Here is a 7,521-nt window from a genome sequence, read left to right as displayed (position 1 = left end):
TATGTGGTAAGACACATATATTTCTCATTCCCTTCATTCATTGTTTGAGTATCATACCCATGGGAATATATATCATTAAAACTCAACAAATTTCTTTTTGATTGTGGTGAATACAAAGCATCATTGATCAAAAATTTTGTACCATTAGGTAACAAAAATTGTGCTTTACCACAACCTTTAATCAAGTCTACAGGACCTGATATTGTATTCACCATTGTTTTTGTTGGTTTTAGTTCCAAGAAATATCTTTTATCTCGGAGGATACTGTGCGTTGTACCACTATCAGGTATGCAAACTTCAGCTTTGTTCGTAGCATTTTTCATATTTGAACTTCAAAAAAATATACAATGAAAAAAAATTATTGACAATACATATGCAATTAATTGAAAAATACAACACATATCATAATAGTACAATAAAATATTATCATATGAATACATGAAAAATAAATTATTTTACACTTATATTTTACCAATATATTGTTCATTTTCGGAGAAATCATTGAGAAAATCTGCAGCATCAATATTTTTCATTTCTATCCCACCAACATATTGATTATTTCCAGAGAAATCATTCATAAAATCATCAGCATCAAAATGAGTTGAATCACTCAAACGGTCACTGCGTTCAGTGAAGTTGGTCTCTTTTTCTTTCCCCTTTATCGATTCTTTATAGAGCTTGCAAAGGCGCTCGGGGACTCGACAAATACGAGACCAATGTCCTGGAGTGCCGCATCTGAAACAAGAACTTTCAAATCTTGTAGAGTGATTATCATTAACACTCATATTCTCATGATGCCTTTACGGTGGGTGGTTCGTGACGCCCTTTTGAGATGAGTTATAAAAATAACTATCTCGATTGTTCTCAAAACCACGGCCTCGACCACGGCCATGACCATTTCCTCGTCCACGACCTCGACCTCGACCAAAACCTTGTCTTTGAATTTGATTTTGATTTCCAGGTTTAAATTCATTTTTATTTACAGCATTTACTTCTGGAAATGCTGTTGATCCAGTGGGTCGGGACTGATGATTTCTCATCAACAGCTCGTTGTTCTTTTCCGCCACAAGAAGACAGGCGATGAGTTCAGAATATCTCGCAAATCCACGCACTCTATATTGTTGCTGTAGTGTTATATTTGATGCATGAAACGTGAAAAATGTTTTTTCAAGCATTTCCGATTCTGTAACCTCATGTCCACAAAATTTTAACTGCGAGATTATTCTATACATCGCTGAATTGTAATCACTGACTTTTTTAAAGTCTTTGAATCTTAACATATTCCATTCATCACGGGCGGTCGGAAGTATAACTTCTCTTATATGTTCAAATCTCTCTTTTAATCATTTCCATAGAGCCATGTGATCTTTTTCGATGAGATATTCACATTTTAAACCTTCATCAAGGTGTCGTCGTAAAAATATTATAGCTTTTGCTTTTTCTTGTGATAAAGATATACCATTTTCTTTAATGGTCTCGCTTAGACCCAATGACTCAAGATGCATTTCTACATCAAGAGTCCATGGCATATAGTTTTTCCCAGTAATATCAAGAGCGATGAATTCGAGCTTTGCCAAGTTTGCCATGGTGGTACTAAAAATTACGATGCATTTTATTAGTTAATGAATATTGCAATACAAAGTAATGGATAAACAACAAGTACAAGTATTCGTAAAAATAAAGAAAACACACGAGGAGGATATTCTCCGATAAATACAAGACTGGTGAGTATGATAACCAAAATAATTAAAAATAATCTCGTGAAATCCATCTTCTTTTTTCTTCGAAAATTTGATGAAGAATAATTTTTAGAGAAGAAGAGAAAGTTGGAGTGATCGAATATATTTGTTAGATTGTATTTATAGAGCAAAAACTAGCCGTTTTGTTACCGTTTATTATCGTTGGTGTATAAAAAAATAAATGTATGTATTTGTATAATTTTATGGTAATAATATGGTGTATATAATATTAGTCATGTTTAAATAATTATGTATATCATATCACATTATTATAATGAGGTGTCATAAGTTATTTTGTTTAAAAACATTATAGGCTTTTATACTTGTCGTATCCCTTACCGGGAGTGTGGGATGTCGTCTTAACATCCTCCCAGGATTTATAACAAGTTTTTGAAAAATTTATTTGTATTATTTCTAATAATAACATTATATTATATATTACATATATACACAATAAATAAATAACAGTATAATAAATATTATTAATTTTGTTACATTTTTCTTCTGTTTGGAGTTTGGAAAAGGATGGAGGACTTTTAGAGCTTCATGCTGATAACGTGTTGTGAAAAAGTAAAAATTTATGGTAAAAAAATAAAAATCTCAAAAACTCAAAATTTACCAAACAACACACTTTATAATATTTTTCTCTCTACTCAATTGTGATTTTCTTCACAAATGAGAAATCTATTTATAGAAATTTTTTACAAATAATCCAAAAATAAAATACATCATTACCTACATCATCACACACTAATTTTCAATATTCAACACCTAATTTTACCTAATTTTCAACATTCAACATTCACATTTTCAACACAAATATTTTTCACATTTTTAAATAATTTTTCAACAGAAACAAGAGGTATAAACCCATCACTTTCATGAATTTTTTTTACCGAATAAGAAATTACATTATTCGATTGCGAATTATGATGTGACAAATCATATAATAATAATTAGTATTATTATATATGAGATGGATGTTTTTGCTATTATTTTGGTTTATTTGGTGACCGTATTTATCTTCTTTACAGGCACTAGAAACTCGCCAAAGAAAAGAAGAGCCTGAAAGGTACATGGGAAGATTTCTGAACCTTGGAATGGATTTTATCCAGCATGATGAAACTATCATGTTGCCTCATCGACAGCCGTTCGTTGCTGATCAGACGGCTCATAAACTTTATCCTCCATTTGGGCCCATTAGAACCCAAGTGTACCCACCTAATAATGGGCTTGAGTCGGTCAACCGTATCGGCCCAACCTAACTCCTGAAGAGGCTTTTGGGGTGGACTCAACTCAGCCGTTGGATGAGAATCAAGAGAGAGCTGATAAGCGGGTCAGATTTGCTGAAGCTAGGAGGATGAGGAAGGGAATAATCCAGATTAAGTCCATGAGGAACGCTTGTGGTATAAAAATACCAAGAACATGATATTAATTACTCTTTTTTCAAAATTTAGGAATGACTTAGTAGTAGAGAACTTTTTAAATGATCATTAATTCGATATTTGCATTCTTCTATTGGTATTGGTTTTCAAAATAGCATTTACCCCAAAAATCTTTTTTTGCCACATTTCATGTTTTGGCAACTGTGACATGAGTCTGAGCCTATATGTTATATAGAGTTTCATTTAACTTTTAACAGAGGGAGGGGTCTCCTGGTTTGGCCCATAATTAATCTCCAAGCAGAATACACTGATCATACTGGGGGAAATATTACATTTACCAAACAAATGCATTTAAAACACATTGACAAATAATATTCATACTAAACACAGTACATAACATCAAACTTGTGGAAAACACATCAGCAAACTGGAAGAATGAGAACACAACAAAGAAAATGTTACACGATACATGGAAGAAACAAAACGGGAATGCGATCTCAAATCTCCTATTTCTAATAATATTTCATCTGCTATCTCATGTGTATAGATGAATGATAATGTGTCTTAAAATAATTTATTCCACATATCATCATCTAAATATATGAAATGAAACACAATTGTGTGGTAGAAGATTTGAGAGCGCAGAAAGTAATGAGAATACTACCATATTAACCTTCGTAAACCTCTTCACCACCCTCGTGTTCATACTCTTCATCGTCGTCTGCAGTGGCATCTTGATATTGCTGGTACTCAACCACCAGATCATTCATATTACTCTCAGCTTCAGTGAACTCCATTTCATCCATGCCTTCCCCGGTATACCAGTGCAAGAAAGCCTTCCGACGGAACATGGCAGTGAATTGTTCACTCACTCTCCTAAACATTTCTTGAATTGATGTCGAATTTCCAATGAAAGTGGATGCCATTTTCAGACCTCGAGGTGGGATGTCACACACACTAGATTTCACATTATTTGGGATCCACTCAACAAAGTATGATGAGTTCTTGTTCTGCACATTAAGCATCTGTTCATCCACCTCTTTGGTGCTCATTTTCCCACGGAACATGGCAGAGGCAGTCAGATAGCGACCATGACGAGGATCAGCAGCACACATCATGTTCTTGGCATCCCACATTTGTTGAGTTAGCTCAGGAACGGTGAGAGAGATGTATTGCTGGGATCCACGAGAGGTGAGGGGGGCGAATCCCACCATGAAGAAATGGAGTCGTGGGAAAGGTATCAAGTTCACTGCGAGTTTTCTGAGATCGGAATTGAGCTGACCAGGGAACCTTAAACAACAGGTTACTCCACTCATAGTTGCAGAGATCAAGTGGTTCAAGTCTCCAACTGGCAAAAAAAAAATTGTTTTTTTCTGGGAAAAAAAATGATTCAATAACTTGCAGTCTCAACAGAAAGAGCTTGTTTGATACAGAAGATTCTTAGAAGAAAATGTGACACTTGGTTGGGATTTTACTTTTTAAAGATAAATTAAAAACAACGAATTAAAAACCAAGAGATGTGGCTTTTTATATGATTTCTTGAAGTAACTAAATAGTTGCTTACAGCTAGGAGTGCTGAGCTTCAACGTCCTGAAACAGATGTCATAGAGTCGCTTCATTGTCAAGTACCATGCATTCATCTGCGTTCTCCACCAATTGGTGCACAGAAAGTGTAGCATTATATGGTTCAACAACAGTGTCGGAGACCTTTGGTGAAGGGAAAACAGAAAACGTAAGCATCATCCTGTCTGGATATTCCTCTCTGATCTTTGAAATCAAGAGGGTACCCATGCCAGATCCCGTGCCGCCTCCCAGTGAATGGCAAACCTGGAACCCTGACCATGTGAAACCAATGAAAATTTAATGACTGTCTGGGGAATTCTTCTTCCCCTTGTTTTTATTGGAAGAATTGCATAGTGATTAAAAACTTGATCAACTATATTATAGAAGGGGAAAACACGTGAGATCCTCAAGCAACGAGCAATGTCATACTAACGTGCACAAAATGCAATGTGTTAAAACTTCAGCAGTACAGTAAGTGTCCCAATATAATTGGAAGCAATGAAACATACTAAAATCAAATACAATAGCAAAAAAATTATAAAAACTAAGATTTGTAATTTGCATCTGGTATGGAGTTCCCAAGTCCCATTAACAATAAATATGGTTATACGCATATATCTCAATTCAAGAAGGCAGACACTCTGTGAGGCGCAAGCATAATTTTGCAACAGAAGGATGTTCCCCACAGACTCTACCATCAAAATGCAAAACAACGTAATAAAGTTGAACGATCAATAATTAGCTCATGAAAATCGACATTTTCACCCAATTCAACGATCACAAATGTCTTGATTTTATATATAAAAAAAACTCCAAAAGAGCATCCGAAAATTACAATAAACTAGTGACACGACTCAAGCACAAGTACAATTCCAAATCTAGATCAAATTCCCAGTAAACCAACATCACATGAACGCATTTATCAATACGCTCAAGATCTACCATCAATGAGCAAACCAAAGCTAACAAGGAACCCGAAAGTAAATTATGTATCACATTTTTTTTCAAATATTCCCATTTCCCACAAAAAACCATAACGCCTCAAACCATGCAGATATACAAAATGTAACCATGCATCAACTGATTAATTCGCACGATGACAATTAGGAAACAAGAAAAGAGAAGATGAAGGATCAGGTAACAAACCTTGCAAGCAATCACAATTTTCAGCCTCTTTCCTGACAACATCAAGCACCGAATCAATCAACTCCGCTCCCTCGGTATAATGTCCCTTAGCCCAATTATTCCCGGCACCAGACTGTCCAAACACAAAGTTATCAGGGCGGAAGACCTGTCCATACGTGCCGGATCCATGAGCACCGCACGAGGCACGTACCTCCCACCCGACGCTTCGTTGAAATAGACATTGATCCGTTCCAACTGAGTGTCAGACGATCCGTCTCCGCTGAATTTCCCGGTCGGATCCACACCGTGCTCATCGCAAATCACTTCCCAGAATTTGGACCCGATCTGGTTTCCGCATTGCCCTCCCTGAATGTGTAAGATTTCCCTCATTTCTCGGTCTTCTTAAACAGTATTCTTGCCGTGCTTTTGCAAAATGTGAAATGTAGAGTGCGAGGATTTAACGGAGGGAGGTGGAGGTTAATATTTGAAGAAGAGACTCGTGGTCCTCTCTCCAAATACTAACTCAAAATCGTGTTTCAAATTTACAGAGTTGTCAAGAAAATGATTGATGGCAAGGGGAATTGGAGGGAAGTGAATGAGAGAGCATAAGGTAAGGAGGCAAGCGACAAAGGAAAAAACATGCGGGACCCACGTGTGAGATATTATGTTCGATCCAACCACTTTTTTAAAAAAATAGATACAACTGTTTTTTGGCTGTAATAAGTAATATGTATATATATATATGGATCCATTTGTAATTTAAATAATGAAGTTTAAATATTTTGCAATCACTATAAATAAATGATTCTCAGTTTTTGATTTAGAGTAGATCTCTTGTGAGACGGTTTCATGGATTTTTATCTATGAGACGAGTCAATCCTACCGATATTAACAATAAAAAGTAATATTCTTAGCATAAAAAGTAATACTTTTTCATGAATGATCCAAATAAGAGATCCGTATTACGAAATTGATCCGTGATATCGTCTCACAAAAGTTTTTGTGTTTGACTTAAAAATGTCTGTGTTTCATAAACTCAAATTTTGCAATAACTTCGACCTATATGCTATTCTATTTCAATTTTTAATTAAAAAAATAGTGTTAAAATCACTTGTCTATATAAAAAAAATCCTCACTTCTCATATTGTCAGATTTGTTTTCAAAAACTGCTTATTCCCGATTTTTCTCAATTTTGTATAATTAATAAATTTAATCACTTTTACAAAAATATGATCTTATGCAAACAATCTTAGTAAGACTGTTGGATTTTATTTGATATTTTTTGAAGTACATTATTGAATAGAAATATAAACTAAATTAATGGGATAAAATGTACTAATTTATCACAAACCGTTGAATTTGTGTTTATTAGATTCAGCAAATATTAAATAAATTTTACGTACAACATGTGCATCCAACAATTACTAGCAAAAAATAATCTAAGTTCATATGAGATATAGATCTTAAAGTTATTTTTCCCATTAATATTTATCATTTATGTATAAATCATTATCCAAACCTATTGAACACATGATTTTTCATTAAAAAATATCCACAAGTCTTAATTTATCATAATTAAAACACACTGCAGGTCAATTTTGTGACATGAATATCATACTCAACTTGATCCATAAAAAAATATTAGTTTTAAATATCAAATCGATCTATCTCATAGAATACCTACTCATTAAAGTAATAATACCACAAAT

At 34.3% G+C, this 7,521-nt stretch overlaps 1 long non-coding RNA gene and 1 pseudogene across 1 annotated transcript in view; one reads left to right on the top strand and one right to left on the bottom strand.

Annotated features, from left to right (window-relative positions):
• The window catches only part of LOC140990019 (uncharacterized), a 6,802-nt gene extending 3,611 nt beyond the window's left edge, over positions 1-3,191 (top strand). The window contains exon 2 of the long non-coding RNA XR_012177607.1: positions 2,781-3,191. This is a non-coding gene — a long non-coding RNA (uncharacterized lncRNA). The remainder of the gene's footprint in view (positions 1-2,780) is intronic.
• Positions 3,192-3,543: 352 nt separating this feature from the next.
• On the bottom strand, positions 3,544-6,414 carry LOC140990018 (tubulin beta-6 chain-like; annotated as a pseudogene).
• Between the last annotated feature and the right edge of the window lie 1,107 nt (positions 6,415-7,521).

The sequence above is a fragment of the Primulina huaijiensis genome, chromosome 12 (genome assembly GCF_012295235.1).
Source record: "Primulina huaijiensis isolate GDHJ02 chromosome 12, ASM1229523v2, whole genome shotgun sequence".
Lineage (NCBI taxonomy): Eukaryota > Viridiplantae > Streptophyta > Magnoliopsida > Lamiales > Gesneriaceae > Primulina > Primulina huaijiensis.
This window is presented reverse-complemented; position numbering and strand designations above follow the sequence as displayed.